The following is a 16,523-nucleotide window of genomic DNA, read 5'->3' as shown; positions in this document are numbered from 1 at the left end:
AGGTGGTACTTCAACTCACCCACACTATACAATGTGGGCCGCCACAAGTCAAAATTCTTTTACTATTTTGGTGTGAACACAATCTTGTCAAAGTTTTTGGTCTCTTGGATAACCTCCATGTATTGCGAGAATAATTGTTCTACCCTCTTCTTGCCCCTTGGTTTGCCATTGATGGATGAATTCACCATATGTGTGCACATGAATAGGGTACAAGGTGAAGAAATTCGGCCAAATTGATCATGTTGAAGAACAACAACTGACAATTAACACTCTAGACATTTGGCAAAGTTAAGTTTAATAATCTTGAATGTTTCTTGCAATGTTCACTTTTGCTTTTAGTCTTCATTCTTGCATCTTTGGCTTTAAACGATTTTTTGTTTTGATATGCTCATTCTTGCCTTGAGTTTTTTCATGTTTAGTTTTACTTCATGCATATTTGGCATTAAATGAGTTTCAATTTTGATGATGCTTATTCCCACCATGAATCTTTGTTCTTACCATTTCTAAAATCCCTCCCCCCCACCCCCCCCCCCCCCCCTCCTGGTAGTAGTTGAATAGCTTCCTAGCTAGAGTGGGGAGTGTAGAATACTCAAGTGTGTGTGCTTATGGAAGTGAGGCTTTATTAGGTAGGTTTAGGTGTATGCATGGTTATTTATGTGCAAATTTGTGTTGTGACATCCTCAGGGAGCCACATATCATAGAAGCTCAAGTTAAAGGTCATGGGTGATGAGAATTTCCCTAAGTAAAATGCCAGTATAATGGGTGGGGTTGTGTTGCACGGTTTTGACAATGTGTTGGTTGTAAGCCTATTTCCATATTGAGTGATATCAAGACAATGATTATACTAATTCTCTAAGAATAGGTCACAAAGAAGCACACTTTGCTTCGTTAGTTTGGTTGGATTGTGGGATTTTGTTATTGTGGCCCCAACTAGGAGCGAGTTTTATTGCTTTGCAATCTTCTTGTGAAGCATTTTTAGGATGTATCACTAGATGGTTGTGCTCTTGGAGAAGATGTGCTTGTGCTCTTGGAGAAGATGTGCTCGTGCTCTTCCCATAGTTTTCCATCATGAGACTAGATTGACCATTTGGTCCTTAGTGATTTCTAAATCAATAGGCTCAATTGTGTCTACATAGGCAAAGGAATTAAATCTCGAGAGGTTACTTTGGCCAAGTAAGGAGGTTGCCACTTGATAAATAGATTGTCGTGTAGCATGAGGCTTTAATCCAACTAGTAGTCTTGGCTTAGTCAAGTTGATCGTCCGTAGATGGTCACTCAAAGATTCATGACCTTGTGGGGGCTAGCCTCATTAGAGTCTTAGGAGCATGTTTTGAGAATTAGGGCCATGGGTGCAACTTTCTAGTTTATAGGTTGTACGGCTCGCTCTTTGATGTGATTTGGTGGTTGATTGCTCATTGATTGGATTGGTGTGGGTGTGGGTCCTTGAAGATACACGAGATTGGCTCTAGCTTGAGTAGAGATTAGGTTGCCTTAGGTCTATACACCTAGATTGTGTGTTGAGGTTTCTTTTTCCCCTTAGGGTCCTAGATTTCCTAAGGGAGGTGGTGCATTACTAAGTTGATACTAAATCAATACTCTTGAATGGTAGCCTCAAGGAGGAGATGCACATGGCTCAATTGCCAAGATTTGAGGCCTCCCATTTTAAGAGCAAACTTTATAAGCTAAAAAAGGCATTGCATGGGCTAAAACAATCCCCTAGAGTAGGATACCACTAGATAGGTAAGTTTTTCCTTTAAAGCTTAAACTTCAAAAGATGTGCCTTAGAAGCCAACTTATATAATTACAAGAACGATGAAAAGGCTACGGTGATTGTAACTGGTGACTATGAATACATGATTCACTAGAATCGATACGCTTCGAGTTTTTAATTTGAAATGACAAACTCGATTTTGCTATATTATTGTTTAGGGATTGAAGTTTGAAAAGAGTGAGGAAACATCTTCATCTCTTAGAGAAGTATGCATGGAAGATCTTAAAAGCATTTAGCATGGTCAATTGCAAGGAGATAACTACACTTATGGGGGCCAATCCATTGAGGATACATTAACACTAGTAGACTTTGGGATATATAGGAGGTTGGCAAGCAAGTTCATCTATTTATGCAACACCACGCAAGTTATTGGTTTTGTTATTGGTATTTTGAGCACGTTCTCAAAAAAGCCCCATTAGAGTTATTGGGAACTTGGGATATAGTTGCTTAGATAGTTGAAGGTAACTCTTAGCTATGGTACTCGTATATAGTTTTGAAACTCCTTTGGTCAAGAACTATGACTTAGATTGGGTAGTAGACGATAGTGATCCTAGGAAATCAATTTCTAGTTTTGTTTTTCTATGGTTAAAGAATCTTCTCTTATATTAATAATTGTACTAATAAGAAGCAAATAATAGTGGTATTATCTTCTACCAAAGAAAAGTACGAGGTAGCTTATTTTGATACATGTAAAGTAGTAAGGCTAGGGAGGATCCTATGCCAAATGGGAGTGCAAAGGTGAAGATCCAATTGTGCTAGAATGTGACAACCAATGTTGCATCACCATTTCCCAAAATCTAGTGTTCCATGCACATGGCAAATATATAGATCATTATGTGCATGATTTGATCAAGCATGGGATAACAAAGTTGGTCTTATATCCAACAAAGGATAATGGAGTTGTGGCTCTTACCTTTAGGTTTAGGTAGAGTAGTTAAGTTTCTAGTGACTTGAGGCACATTGCATTGAGTTGTGAGGTGTGGAAGTCATCAAGGTTCCCTATTTTAGGTCCAAGGGGCCATAGAAGTGGCTGCCCATGGAGATGATAAAGGGAATATTTCCTAGCTAACTAACAAAGGTTAATAGGTTCGTTGGTTAGGTTGACGTGACCATCTTTGCAAGTTATAACAAGAGATCCCCTCAAAACAATGACGATCTATCTTTTGCTTAGTTAAAGTTGTTCTAGCTAATCTTAAGCTCTTTATCTAGCATCTATCTAGGTTGCCATCTTAGCTTCACAATGAAAACACATAGGTGGATAGAGCCATCTTTGTGTCAATCTATTTGTAATTAACAAAATCTTAGTTATTCCACAATTTGTTACATACTCTCTATTCCTAGCTCAGATTTTATACACTATGATGTGTAAGTTTAACATTTACTTTTGTGCATATCTAAAAATATTGGTATATATTCACTTTGTTTTATAGGTTCTTTCTTCAGAAAAAGCATCGACAAATCTCTCAAATTGTTTCATTTAGGCAAGATCCAAATAGAAAGATCAAACAAAAATGAAGATGTTTTATGAACTCATGTAGCTGTGGCCTCAAGATAACCTAATATCTACCCACTTTTAGGGGAGTGACTAGAAATAATCCTCTTTGCCTTGATAGGCTATTTAAAAGCATCCATTGAGGTCAAATATGGTGACACTCCTAGTAGAGTTGGGGGATAGTTATGGATGAAGAAAAAAATAGTGAAGTTAGATACCTACTAACATAAAGAAATGAGCATAGACAATAACTTATGCTTTGCATGATATTAGAAAGCATCATTGCATTCCATGACATCTATACAAAGCACAATTTGTACCAAGACTACCATTACTGACAATGTGATAAAAACAAGCTTAAAATACAAGTAAAAGAATCAAATGCCAAACCTCTTAGAGGATTACTACTACTATAATACAAATTTTATGCCCTATTTCCATACATCTAGTGGCTCTCCTCCATAGCATGCATGATGAATTCTACCATGGATGGTATGGAGGCAATGCCAATCATCACCAACCCTTAATCCTTTAGTAGCCTATCAATCATGTATATCAAATCAAAAGAATTTTATTCATGTGAGAGTTTTAGGAAGGAATATCAAGACCCAAACCAAACAATGTGCTTTTGCTAGAGGTAGGCAAACTACCAGGACATCACATGTGGTTTTTGTCCGATCATAATCAACCTTGAAGCTTTTGTGCTACTTGACAAAAGTGGGGCTATGGGAGCCCCCATTATGGTATGAATTTTTAGTTCTAAAATAGGATGAGGGCCTAAAGGAAATGAACTGAGAGTTCTCTCAAGGAGTAGAAAGGAGAAAGATGACAAACACAAATCTCTTCCAAAGAGTAGAAAACAACAAAAGGGCAAACAAAGGATCTTCTAAGGAACAAGTAACACCAAAATGGCCTCAAAGTGATAGGACAACATCAACCATTGTTCAAAGGATGCCAAGGCATTAGCTAAAGATTGCTAGAGAAACTCAACGAGAGACAAAAGATGTAGAACAAAGAAAAGTTTAGGGACTCCTTTTAGAAAGTAAGTACTCATGAATGATAGCCCACATTTGTCTTATAATAGGAATCTTTTATTTGCTTATGTTAGCAAAGAGACAAGACAGAGATGTAGAACAAAGAATAGTCTAGGGACTCCTCAAAAAGTAAGTATTCATGAATGATAACCCAAATTTGTCCTAGATATAGCAAGTTTTATTTGTTTGTATCAAGAAAGTCAAGCTGTTTTGCATGGGTTGTTGTCAACAAGATTACAACAATGATCTCAAAAGATGCTGATATTTGATAGCCATTTCTTGCATAAGAAAGCAAACAAGGGTGTTGTGAGTTGTGCCATGATGACAAAGGCATGGAAGATGTGAATATAACTATCCCTCACTCAAGAGAACCTTTAAATAGCACTAGAAATAGTTTGCCCCATCCAAATTACGTAGCATAAGTAGAGGCGTTGAAAATCAAAATTTTGATAGAAGATGTGGAAAGAAGACTAGTGCTCACAAAGGATGCATATCCTATTTCTCAACAAAACTTGGAGGATGTGAGAGTGAAAATTTGAGTGAAGCTTTAAGGTTGAAGTTTGTACTGCATAATATTATTGTTTAATACATCTAGAGGTCTTTTAACATTTTTTTGGATATGTCTCATCGTAATAAAGAGATTGATCGAAAACTATATAGGCTACTTGTAAGGTTTGAACTCATGACCTTGGATACTAGGCCATTCCAATCTATTTCTAATTAGAGGAAATCAATTCGTAATGAGGTGCACCCCATATCAATTAGTTATAAGAGGGAAATTAGTTTGTAATAAAACACATTACCGAAATAAGAATACGCATTGAAAGAATAAGAATATGTTGTAGTTTCTTCGAGCTTAAATATGTAGATATACGAAGCATTGATAATGTTTGAAACAACACATAGTACATGCTTCAAGCTGAAGTATATAGCTATGTATATAGCTCAAGTATTTGAAGAGAGCAAAAAATTATCTTTGATGTTAATTTGCTAGGGACATGATCTTTGGACCTCATGTACATGGATAGGAGGTTCTTTCACTGTACGAATCATCCTTACATAATTGAAAGGCTATTTGCTTCACTTTATTATGTATGTATAAATGAAAAGTCCACCCATATGTGCCCCTAGCCAAGAGTTTTGATGGGTCAATGTGTGCATGGGTTCCCTTTCAATCTAATGTGTAAAGGTGCATGCACGACCCATCCACAACACCCTCCTCCCACCTACTAGTAACACATGGATCACTTGTCCATTGTAGTTGAGATTTTCATACCTTGCCAAGGTTCCCTGTTGGCATGCTTGTATGCTCCACAACATTTGCTCACTGCATCTAGCCTCTTGCCCTGCCCGCTCCGCAATTATGTTGTTGGGAATAGCCGAGTTGGTGGTTGAAGAAGAACATCAAAGAGAATCGCAAGGGTCAACTCTATGCAGCCTTGAAATGATAGCTTGAGGAGACTGCCACCAAAAAAATGTATTGTTGGTTTGAGAAGGTGGCGTGCTATTGTCCAAAAAGAGAAATCTCTGCAATGGGTCTAAATAGGGTGGGAAGCAGATTGGTTTGAGGGTAGCCTATTTTAGTTTATTGGAGAGGGCCAATTATTCAAAGGGAGATGGTAGCAGGAGAAGCTTTGCAAAGTGAAAGGTAAATCCCAAGTGGAAATACACAAGTGAAAGCAAGAGCAAAGCAAGAGTTATGGTGGATGGAGTACCATGTGTACAATCACAGTGTATAAAGTAAATACAAGGTGATGTAGGCACAAGTGCCTTTACCTCTAACAACTTTCCACTTAAAAGTGAACGTGCCTCTAGTGAGGGAGAATAAGAAAAAAGTGACAAAGTACAAATGTACATAAAGTACAATAGGATGAGGAATAGATGCCATCTCATCTTATCTCCATCATCTTCCTATAAGGAAGAAAAAAAGTTCCACTAAGGGACTTTTAATGAGTAGATCTATAGGATTCTCATCAGTCAAGAAAGCTCAACAGACTTGTCCTCTAGCACCTCCCTAATGAAGTGACAGCATACCTCAATTTGCTTTCTTTTTACACATGGAAGAATAGATTTTTGGCCGATTGAATAGCACTCGTTGAATCTAAATGCAATGTAGGAGTAATAATAATACAAAGGCCTTGCACTAGAAAATCTAACAATAGGACCTCCTTACAAGACTCAATGGTGGTTGCAACATACTTTGCCTTAGTAGTAGATAAGGTCGTGCATTTCTACACCTTGAATATCTAAGAAACAACACCTCCAACAAAAGTAAAGATATATCCAAATGTGGACTTTTCACTATATATGTCTTGCATAGTTGGAGTTAGCATAATCCACGACTGTAGTATCATGACTACCATAGAAAATTCTTATATTTGTAGTACCTTTCATGTACCTCATGATACCCTTCACAACATTACAATGTTGTCAGATCCAGATATAGCCATATAGTATGCCACAACTCCCACTACAAATGCTATGTCTAGATTGATAGCTACCATGGCATACATCAAACTACCCACTATGGATGTATAAGGAATCTTGGTCATCTTAGCCTTTTGCTCATCTAACTAGGGATAATCTTCCTGATTGATCTTCATATGGGAAGGTAAAGGACAACCATTAGGCTTAACATCCGACATATGGAAGCACTCAAGGACCTTCTATATGTAGTCCTTTCGTGACAAGTCAAGGAGCTTCTTATTAGAGTGATTGCATGTGATATGCATGCCAAGAATATATGATACTTGTTCCATTTCTTTTATCTCAAATCTCTTCTTGGGTTTACTTTTTCAAGCATTCAACTCATCATGAGCTCTCTTAGCAATCAATATATTATCCACATAAAGTACCAAGATAATAAAGCTACCATCACGAGCCTTATTCATGTAGAGACATGGATCTATATCACTACATATGTATCCTTATGAATGTATGAAAGCATCAAACTTGTGATACCATTCCCCCTAGGTGTCTGCTTAGGGCCATAATGGACTCTTTCTCAACTTACACACTAGGTGTTCCTTACCTTTTTTCTCAAATCCCTTAGGATGCTGTATATAAATCTCATCATGTAGGTCCCCATGTAAAAAATTCATCTTTATATCCTTCTAATAAAGGTCTATATAATCTAACTCCATAACCAAAGCTAGTACAAAGTGTAGGATAGCCATCTTGAATATATGAGAGAAGGCCTCATTAAAGTTAACACCATGCTCTTGCTTAAAACCCTTTGCAACCAACCTAGCCTTATATGTTGGCTTGGATGTCCAGGGGTACTCTTCATATTGTATCTACACTTTCATAGCAAAGCATGCTTTCCACTAGGCAAAGGAACCAAATCCCACGTATAATTTTTCTACAATGAGTTATACTCTAACTACATGACCCTCTCCCAATAGTGACTATCACTTTTGTGCATGTGGCCTCATCATAGGTAAGATATTCAGTAGTATCTGTCACCATGATATAGTCCATAGAGAGTAAAAATCGATTAGGTTGACATCTATCTCTAGTAGATCGTCACAAAACAGGATGTGGAGCTCGCACATCTTGTCCAACATCATGGTCATGGACTACTAAAACATTAGTTGCATGCTATCTAGATAGCTATATGGTACTAGGAGGCTCCTCTTAAAATATCACTCTACGTAACTCAACTACCTGCTCAAGCTACTTATACATATTCTCCTCATGGAAAATAATATCATGACTATGCATGACCTTCCTAACTTATGAATCCCATAGGCAATAGCCCATCTCACATGCACCCCCATGAATAAGAAAGATATATTTCATTGATTTAGGATTTAACTTATTGTGTTTGTCCTTGGGAACATGCCAAAAAGCCTCACATCCAATGACACATGAATGAGCATATGATGGAGGTTTTCCAAACACTACCTCCTCTATAACCTAACAACCAATAGTAATGCATAGGGATCTCTTTATCAAGTTTATGGTAGTAGTATCTATCTCAATTCAAAAATGCTATGGTAAGCCTCACTGGCTAAGTATACTATGGAATCTCTCTTGAATTGTCATATTCATGTACTTTGTAATACCATTTTGGGGTGGGATATAAGGGTTGGCCAATTGATGCTTAATATCTTACTCATCACAAAACTACTCAAATGCTTTAGAGACATATTCACCCCTATTATCTAACCTTAGGTATTTCAACCTATACCTAGATTGGTTCTCAACAAGAGCAAGCCAATGTTAAAAGGCAACTAATACATTCGATTTTTGCTTTATGGGATTTTCTTAGACCTTATACGAATAATCATCAATGAAAGTCACAAAGTACTTTGTACCACCTAGTGATTGATAGGGCATGGGACCACATACATCAAAATGAACAAGAGCCAGAGGTTCACCCATGCATGTAATATTAGAATTGTTATGAAAACTATGTGTCTATTTGCCATAAAGACAATGATCACATGAATCAAAAAATTTGCAGTCAAAGGATTGCAAATGAGAAAGAATTTTCATTTCTTGTAAGGACATGTGTCTAAGGTGATAATGCCATAAAGATACATGTGGCATGCTAATAATATCCAATACCAAGTCATTTTCTAGTCTCACATGACTTGTCATACTGCAATATGAATGAAACCAATCCTTATCATGGGTAATATAAAAAGAAGTCCCCCAAATCAAGCATCCAACATTGAGAAAAAGTTGCAAGACATTAGCTAACTAACTAGTATTAAGAGAAAAAGTTGCCAAGATGTAATCATTATCAGACTCAAGCTCTAAGGCATTTATCTCCTCAATTTTTACATTGGGCTTACTAAAAACAATGCTATAATCATCAAACTTATCTTGCCTTTCTCATTGCGCCTATCATCACACATCTTATGGCATTGTGGCCTAATATGACAATACTTTCTATAATAATAATAAAATATAAGAGAGGCCTTATGACCACATGATTTACTGCGAGACTGTCTGTTAGATTCAAACCTCTATGAGTCTCTACCATGGCAGTCATTGCCACTCTAATAATCATGTTTGCTCCTAAACAATCAAAGCACGAGAATTATGGGATGCATCCACATTCTTTTTATTTATCTCCTCTGTGAGTAAGGAACCCTTAATATCCTTGAGTTTCAAACCATTCTTAAGTATTTTAGCACACATGGTAATACAAAAATTATCCCATGACTAAGGAAGTGCCACAAGCAAGAACATGGGAGGAAAATTATCGTTAAACTCAATGCCCTATGAAGTCAACATGCTAAAAATCAAATGAAACTCATTCAAAAGCATGTGCACACTAGTCCCTTACTCCATATGAAGATCCATGAGATGTTTTAGCTAATATATCTACTATGAAGCAATAATTTACTTATCATAAAGATTATATATCTTCTTCCATAACTACCAAGCATTATCCTTAGGTGCCATAACATTGAAATGAACATGTTTTGATAGTGATAATATAATAGTGGATTTACATAGTTCATCCAACTTATCCCAAGTATCTTGATCAATACCTTGGGGCTATACAATCTTAGTTTTCAAAGGCCTAACTTGCTTCTTTTGATACCTCCCATATTCACGTCTTTCAATAGGTGAAGTTTGTGCCATCAAGCTTTTTAATATTAAAAATATCACTATCATTTGAAAAACTGGTCTTAATGATACTACACCAATGCAAAATCCAAGAGAATGGATCACTATAAATGACTACAAATCAACCCCCAAAACTTAGCCAAAACAAAGGCAAAACAAAAGGGAAGACCAAAGTATAGAGCTGTCCACCAACTATAAGCAATATACTATGAAAGTACAATGTCTCCTCTCTAAGACAATGCTGAAAATTGCAATTACAACTATGCTAAAATAAAGATAGTTGTATATGTCAATTCAACTATGAGCAAATAGCCAAGAAAGTGAGCTTTCATGACCCAGGGATATTCGAGTAGCAACTGGGATACAAAGAATGCAACTAGCAGTGACTAAGCATAAACCATCGATATGAAAGACTGTCACAAACTCAAATTTCCAGTAAGCCATATATCCCATAAGCATATATATGATTGACAAACTACTGACAGAGGTAAGTACCAGTGTCTAAGTCATATGTAATCAAATGAGTCCACAAACAAAGGTAATTGCATTCAATATCATACAAGAGAGCATATACATGAACCAAGAGTTCCACTGTCTCAAAGAACCAAGCTGGACCAAATAAGTACAAGCATCTCCCACTAGAAGTGAAATTGAAAAGCAAAGTGAGCTAGTAAAGGTTAAGATATATACATAAAAACATCTAGAAAGCCCAAGTGCATCACAAATATAGATGCGAGCATAAGTGTCAAATGAAGCTTTAATACTGCTGTAAGCAAGCATAAAAGCTCAAAGCAATTAACCAAAGCCCAAGTACATCAAATGTAGCTCAAATATGAGTATCAAAAAATTTCATAACTATATATGAGTTCATATATCAATGCTAGATATCACTATAGATATGTAGCATATCCGAAATACCATGTAGAAACAATAGGTATTTAAAGCATAGAGCTCACTATTGTATGTTTGCTATCCAAACTATCATGACAGTAATAAATCTTTGCAAAATTGAGCTAATCAAGCCTCAAAAAATCCAAATAACATCCCAAATGTAAGGATGCCATCCACCTACCAAAATAGCATCCCCAAAGTATTGTTATTTACTATCCAAGGCAAAAATATTCTACTCTATATAAAATAGATAATATTAAAAAAAAAGAATCAACTGTATGAGTGCTCAGATTTGTAGCTCTTATTGTGCTCTTCATTTCTAGTTATAGAATACCTAAATTTGATATCATATGCAAGAGTTATGGCCAAAATACAACATTGCTGTCAAGCTACCATAGCTATCCACAACTTCTGCAGTATGGTTTGTATCCACTCAAAATGGATAGAATGATTGGTCCTCACCTCAATAAGCACTCAACAAAGCTTGGTTAAGCCCTAGTAGGAAGCTCCTCAACAAGATGTGAGCAAGCTAAACAAGCTTGAAGAAGGAAAGCCTCAATGCATACCTCGAGAGGAAGAAACAATGGCTACCATGAAACCTTGAGCTGAAGCTTTGGATTTAAGCTAAAGCAAAGGATGAAGAAGCTCATTGAATGGTTGGATCTAATACTAGTTGAAACATAGAGCTTGGGTGGAAGCACATAAGTAGAAGCAAGAGCAAAGTAAGAGCTATGGTATATGAAGCAAGAGAGCAAGAGAGATATACCATATGTGAAAACTTTAATAGTTGCAATGTGTGACTAGCGTTCCCCTTATTCAATAGTCACTAAAAGAATAAAGAATAAAGTGACAGTGATGGGCACTTGCTATTCGTAGTGTACAAGTGTGTATTCTTAGTGTGTGAAGTAAATACAAGGTGAGGTTGACATAGGTGCCTTTACTCCCAACATAAAGGGATGCACGATTTTTTACCGAGGTGGCGTGGAGTTGGCCCTCACAATATGACTACTCCCTCTAACTAGTAGCAATGACTGCTTTATCTAGCCCTCTCCTCATGTGACCTACCCTTACCCTAGCTATCTCTCTCTCTCTCTCTCTCTCTCTCTCACACACACACACACACACACACACACACACACACACAAACACACACACACACACACACACACACACACACACACACACACACATGGCTCTTTGGTAGCATCCTCTCATTTTTTGCCATGTTGAATAGCACACAGAGAGAGAGAGAGAGAGAGAGAGAGAGAGAGAGAGAGAGAGAGAGAGAGAGAGAGAGAGAGAGAGAGAGAGAGAGAGAGAGAGAGAGAGAGAGAGAGATGTCTCCCTAACAATATCCATTGATTTTTTTCCATGTTGAATAGTCCATAAAGAGATAGAGTGTTACAATCCAAATACAAAAAGGCCCCAAATATTCAGAAACGGAAGGCAACCCACCAAGGCGAGAAGAGCGGAAAAGAAAGGCAAGCTTGAAAAAATGTAGGAAAAGCCTTAATGCAAAATAAAGTGTACAATAATAAGTGCACCAAATATTCTAGCCAAGATAGCATCAGGTGCATTGTAATTCATGTTGTACAAGAGCATCAGGCTCCCTCTTGTGCAATTTGTAAATGTAGATGGGCATGGGCAAAGAAACCATGAAAAGAGGAAAGAAATAAAGAAAGAAGACCTTGGATAAAATGGCCAGTCATGTAAAAAGGGATGGGCACCCAAAGAGGAGGAGGACATGTATAAAAAGGCAAAAAGGGAATGGAGAAGATGATTCTTGTGGGTGGCCAAAACTAGCTCTTCTCTTCTGCTCTTCTTCTTCTTGTTCTTGCTTGAGCTTATTCTTGAGAGAGGGAGAGTGAGGGAGTGAGTGTGTGAAAGTGAGGGACCATGGTGGAGAAGCTTTCCATCGCCTCCTCTCTTCTTCTTCTCTTCTCTTCTCTTGTGTACAACAATGGAGCATGGAGCTTGGAGCTTGAGTTGCTTGAGCTTGCACCCTAGATCGTGGAGCTATTGGAGTGTTTGAGGGAGGAGGCAACTCGATTGAGCATGGAAGTAAGCTCACTACACTCATATGTATGAGAGCGCATACATCTATGTGAAAGGTAGCCATTGCACTTGGCTTGAAATGCTTAAGCGGTATGTGGGTCCCAAACATATATATATATATATATATATATATATATATATATATATATATATATAGAGAGAGAGAGAGAGAGAGAGAGAGAGAGAGAGAGAGAGAGAGAGAGAGAGAGCTACCTACCACTCAAGGAGAGAGAAAGAGAGTTCACTATAAGTGTAGGAGAGAGAATGAGTGACCTATAGATGGCAGAGGAGAGAGAGGTTTTGGGGGGGCTTGAGTGAGTGCCATGTGGCCCCTCTCAAAAACCTTTCCTTAATGTATAGAATAGACTTATTTATGTATTTTTAAAACATTAGGGTCAAAAACGTTTCAAAAAGGCACTTGTAAAAAAATGGTTAAGTTGCTAATTAGAGGAGGTTTTGAAAGAAAAAAACCTCCAAATTTGGCTACTTGGATGTGATTAATGAGAGAATATATGATTCATTAAAGAGGTCGGCCATTAAATATCTTCATTCTTTAATGGACGTTAAGAGTCATCATTTTAGTCTTATTCTCTTGAAACTTGCAAATTTTAGTATTTTTGAATTTTTGAACCAAAAGACACTTGTTGGTTCCGCGATGTTCATTTTTTGCACCTCTGTTCTTTTTCCTTCTCTACGACATTGTTGCCTTGTTAAGGGTTCTCCACCAAAATGTTTACCAGTACCTCTTCTAGCAACACAAGCGCAACACCACCACACAAGTATAAACTTGCTATTCAACTAGATCCTATTTATTCATCTTGGAGAAGTATACACTATCGAGTATTGTTGGACAAGGATGAAGCTAACAAGTTACGATTACAAGGAAAGGACCCTTGTACATGTAAACATCCTCCTTTTTACAATATTCACGACTTCATAAGGTACTTTGGAGATGGTTGTGATGGGATGCTTGGCTATTATATGAGGTTATATTTTGCATCTTATGCATTTAGAGAACATATACATGAAATGGAGGAATCATTAACATCGGCACAAAAAACTATTTATGAGCTGACGAACAAGAATGATGTTCTAGAAAAATCTAACAAGTCATTGCACGAAAAATTATTATGCTTGAAAGAAACTCCAATAGGATTTAACGAGAGAAAGAGACAGCTAAAAAATATAACGGGCTTGTGTAGTCGAGTGAAAAGATTTAAAAGGAATAGTCAAATCAAATGAAATAGTGGAGACGCGTGACAGTATGGGTATCAGCCATAAAGGTTATCGTACTCTCTCAAAATTGTGATTTATAAACCTTAGATGTCATAGGATAAGTGCATTTGGTTTGCCTCGGGATTTTGCAGTTTCAATTGCTAGAACAACCATGAATTGTAGGATTCCAGATGTCTTTGGGGAGTATGTTCATATAGAAGGATCTATGCCCTATGAAAAACATAAAACAAAGGCTTTTTTTGAATACAACACATTTAATAATATTTGGATTGATATTAAAAGAGTTGTTTACTACAGAGCAGAGAAAGCATAAAAAGAGGCATCAAGAGGAAAAGTGCAAGGCGCCTCACAAGAGAACGGGCCTGAAAAAAATCTAAAAGCATGGGAACAACCACCAGGAGTCCAAGGTGCAACCATGGAAGCTAAAAAAAGGCCAAAAGTAAGAAGACAACCTTTAAATATAAAGCTACAACCAAAATCTTTGTAAAAGAGCGCCAGGCTCCCTCCTATGCAATTTGTAACCATGGAAAGGCGGTAGGACTAAGCTAGGAAGTTAGGGAAAATGGAAAAAGGACCTAGAGGCCATGTAAAAAGGGGATGACTACCCAAGGGAAAGAGGGCATGTATATAAGCCAAAAAGTTAATGGAAACTCTCATTCTTGGTGTGTGGCAAAAAGCTCATTCCTATTCTTATTCTTCTCTTTTTCTTGCCTTCTTGTGTGTGCTTGAGTGAGGGAGTGTGAGAGAGTGAGGGAGTGAGTGTGTGAGAGTGAGGGATCGAGGAGAAGAAGCTCCCCATCTCCTCTCTTCATCTTCTTCTCTTCTCTTCTCATGTCTCGCACGAGTATGGAGATGGAGCTCGACGGAGAGGGATTGAGGTTGCTTGAGCTTGCTTCAAGGATCGTGGAGCTACCGGTGTGCAAGAAAGAGGAGGGTACTCAGTCGAGCATCAATGTAAGCTCAGTATACCCCATAAGTAGGGAGAGTGCATCGATTATGTGAGAGGTAGCCATGGCTGCTTGGCTTGAAATGCTTGATCAATAAGCGGTTCGTAGGTCTTGGGGGTTGAGCGAGAGAGCTCCCTTCATTTTAATTTCGTTGTCGGGACCGACATATTCGAGCCTTAAGTGCCATGCACTTCAAATCAAGCATGGAAGTAGGGTTTCATCCCAGAACCAGTGCTTGAGGTACATAGGAGATTTAGGCATTCTAATATTTGAAACAAGTAGGTATTTTGGATTTCTGATGTGTAGATGAGTAGATGATTCAGCCCAAGCATTGTCTTGTAATTTTTGTTTGCATTTAGGTAGGATATGAGCAAAACAGTGTGAGCACACACTAGGGTTTTTGCTGCTGTATAATAGGTTGGAATAGGGAAAAGAAGGGCAAAAAATAAAATATTGGATTAAATGTTGGTAAGAGGAGCAAGATTAAGGTGAATGCAGACTTGGGCAAGGCAATAAGAGGCCAGGAGTGGCAAGGGAGACCTCATTTTGCATTTGAGAGATTAAGGAGAGCTTGAGAGAGAGAGAGAGAGAGAGAGAGAGAGAGAGAGAGAGAGAGAGAGAGAGAGAGAGAGAGAGAGAGAGAGAGAGAGAGAGAGAGAGAGAGAGAGAGAGAGAGAGAGAGAGAGAGAGAGAGAGAGAGAGAGACTTGCTGAGCAGAAGAGATTGGGGCACTCGATTTTGGAGCTACTCCTTTGATTCAGGTATGTGTAATCCTTCCTTGTATGCCATTGTTGCTATTTGGAAAGTCCTGTAGGGCGGCCGCAACCATTGTAGGAAGAAGTTAATAAAAAATCATTGCGTTCCGCCGTCGGGCTCACAGTTACTCCCAGAATTGGGCAGTCAGACCATCCGATTGCAAGCAAGAGTCGAACACAAAAACACTAAACCAGGACCACTGGCCCAGCTCATGACTAGCTAGGGTACATCCTAGTGCACCCCTAGAAACCTGACCCGGCTCGTCGAAGCTAAAAACCAGAGAAAATGGCGACTGTACATTCTAGAAGCGACCTCTAGCAACCTAGCTAAGAGAGCGACTTGACTTAAAGCCAAAAATTGACCTTTATATGGTAATCTAGCCTTGAGAAAGCATAGTGGGAGTAGCATAGACCCCAGACAATCCTTAGTGACCAGAGGCCACACTTAGAGCCATACCAGGTCGTAGATAAGCCAAGGGGATAGCCATACTTGTATGATTATTTTGTTTTGTTTGCGCACCCCACAATGATTCCTTTTACACAAGTGCACCAAAAGAATGGAAAGCCTGATTTTGCACCGTGCACACAAAGCACCAGTACTGAGTGTACATAAGTTGAGGATTGTTTTCAATAACAAGAAACACACTCAGATGTAATGACTTGAAGGAACCTACTAGTAGGAGAAGACTCCCAAAACATAGTCGGGTGCCTTGGAGCCCCATCGATAGGACCCTCGAAGACGGTAGGGGGACTGAA

The 16,523-nt window shown here is 38.1% G+C and overlaps 1 long non-coding RNA gene across 2 annotated transcripts in view; it reads left to right on the top strand.

Annotated features, from left to right (window-relative positions):
- Positions 1–16,523, top strand: part of LOC148025366 (uncharacterized) — a 107,284-nt gene that overhangs the window by 81,589 nt on the left and 9,172 nt on the right. The window contains exon 4 of one of the 2 annotated variants that reach the window (XR_015693058.1): positions 12,157–12,532. The exons of the other annotated variant lie outside the window; for it this stretch is intronic. This is a non-coding gene — a long non-coding RNA (uncharacterized LOC148025366). Of the gene's footprint in view, positions 1–12,156; positions 12,533–16,523 lie in introns of those variants that run through there. 2 annotated transcript variants of the gene reach the window in all.

The sequence above is a fragment of the Lygodium microphyllum genome, chromosome 14 (assembly GCF_053477565.2).
Source record: "Lygodium microphyllum isolate KBCC chromosome 14, Lygodium_microphyllum_v1.1.10, whole genome shotgun sequence".
Taxonomy (NCBI): domain Eukaryota; kingdom Viridiplantae; phylum Streptophyta; class Polypodiopsida; order Schizaeales; family Lygodiaceae; genus Lygodium; species Lygodium microphyllum.
Note: the sequence above shows the minus strand (reverse complement) of the source record. Positions and strands in the feature narration are given on the sequence as shown.